The sequence below is a fragment of the Nicotiana tabacum genome, chromosome 20 (assembly GCF_000715075.1).
Source record: "Nicotiana tabacum cultivar K326 chromosome 20, ASM71507v2, whole genome shotgun sequence".
NCBI classification, from domain to species: domain Eukaryota; kingdom Viridiplantae; phylum Streptophyta; class Magnoliopsida; order Solanales; family Solanaceae; genus Nicotiana; species Nicotiana tabacum.
The window spans coordinates 134,988,537-134,990,501 of record NC_134099.1 but is presented as its reverse complement, the minus strand read 5'-3'; the positions used below and the strand labels follow the sequence as shown (position 1 = coordinate 134,990,501).

Genomic DNA, 1,965 nt, shown 5'->3' with positions numbered 1-1,965 from the left:
ATGTTTTTCATTCCACTGGTTACCAATTGGCTGACTAATACACGATGTGCACAAGCCCCCATTGGTAGTATCTACAATGTGTACCTGCTGCTTCTGCCCTGACTCTTCAACCTTTTTGGTGAGTATGCTCATCTATGTCAATAAAGTGGCCATATTTTCAGCCATGGAGTTGGATGGATCTAAGGGCACTAAGTGCACCACTGGAGTGATAGGTGCATTCCTGGTTATCCATCCTAAATTCTGTGCCATCTTGTCAAGCATACCCTGGCTTTCTCTCCATGTTTTGCTCAAAAATGCTCCGCCAGCTGAAGCATTAACAATGTTCTTCACGCTATCTGACAATCCCATGTAAAATCGCTACCCCAACATCAGACCTGGAATACCATGGCGCGGACATATAACCAGCATCCCCTTGAATCGTTCCCATGTTTCATGCAGTGTCTCCATTGGTCTCTGTTTAAAACTCAAAATTTCATCAATTTGTTGAACGGTTTTGTTGGATGGGTGGAACTTGTTCACGAATTGCTTAACTAACTCCTCCCAAGTTATTATGTAATTTATGGGGAGTGAGTTTAGCCAGGTCTGGGCAGCTCCTGTCACTGAGAATGGAAACAATAACAGCTTGATTGCTTCCGGAGTTACGTTGGGATGCCTTTGGGTTTTGCAGATTGACAAAAAATTCTTCAAGTGCTGTTGAGGATCTTCGACTTGTGACCCCGAAAATAGTCCCCTGTTTTGCAACAAGTGCAGCATGTTATTCATGATTTGGAATGATTCAGCCTGTATTTGCGGGACTAAAATCGAGGTGGCCAGATTTTCAGTTGTGGGTTGTTCCCAGTCATAGAAAGCTGCCTCTGGCACAAGAGGTGCTACTGGCGCTATTGGTACAGCTGGGTCCTCTTCGTGATCTCCCATTTCTGTTTCGAAGTGTTCAGTTGCTTGTTGTTATTTGTTTTTCTGGTTGGCCCGGTTCAAGGCCTTGAAAACTTTCTCTGGATCTGATAATGCTTCAAATACTTCACCAGTTCTCGATGAGTTTCTAGGCATGCAGCTGTGCAACCAAGTCAACAAACGTTAAAATTTCAATGTAAAGATTGGGCATAGAGAAAACTGACTACACTAAGAATTTTTGTACTTCTTTCAATTGTAATTGATAACACCGTTAAAAGTCTCCGACAACGGCGCCAAAATTTGATCACGCCCAACTATGCCTTATAAAAAGGACACGCGGACATTACAAATATAATCTGAGTATTTAGCCCAGAGTCGAACCCACGAGGACTTAACCTATGAATAGACTTATTAAATTTCACGGAATCAACTTCTCAAACGTTGTAAATAGCAATTAAGGGTATTTCTACTAATTACGAATGAATGTAAATAAGTAACTGACAACTAACTATAATTGAGTTGTAATCAATTAATAAAAGGTTCTAAGGCTATGATTTCCTCTATTGATGGACTCCCTTCCGGTTATGCTTCACATAGAATCACCAAATCATCTCCATCAATCATGAGCACTATTACTACCGTAAATCTCTCCCGAGTAATAACGATAATCTACTAGACGCACTCTCCCGAGTTATGCTAGCTGGCTTTGTTTATTACCGCTCACTTTAGAATGCACCCAAGGCTTTGTTATCCCTAATCCCGCCTTTAAACCCGCAATTATTGATCCCTTATATATTTTTGGTGTTGTTCAACAATTACCTAAATATGCATTCTCTTCCGAGTTATGCACACTAAATAGGCACAACTAATTGAGGATCCTGTCAATTAACTACAACAAGCACGTAGTTGAACAAATAGAGAATAAAATGGCAAACTATATTAACATAATCAAAAAGTTCATCCTTCAATAGGTTCCATCAAACCTTAGACTAAATATTTAGCTACTCATACTAGTCTTCATCACAACAATAATCAAATTCATCACAAATCATAAAAACAAAAGGAAGAAAGGAA

General features: G+C 39.8%; 1 non-coding gene across 1 annotated transcript; it reads left to right on the top strand.

Moving 5' to 3' along the window:
* The first annotated feature begins 379 nt into the window (after nt 1-379).
* On the top strand, nt 380-486 carry LOC142175002 (small nucleolar RNA R71). The gene has a single exon (XR_012704199.1). It is a non-coding gene; the product is annotated as a small nucleolar RNA R71 (small nucleolar RNA).
* The last annotated feature ends 1,479 nt before the right edge of the window (nt 487-1,965 follow it).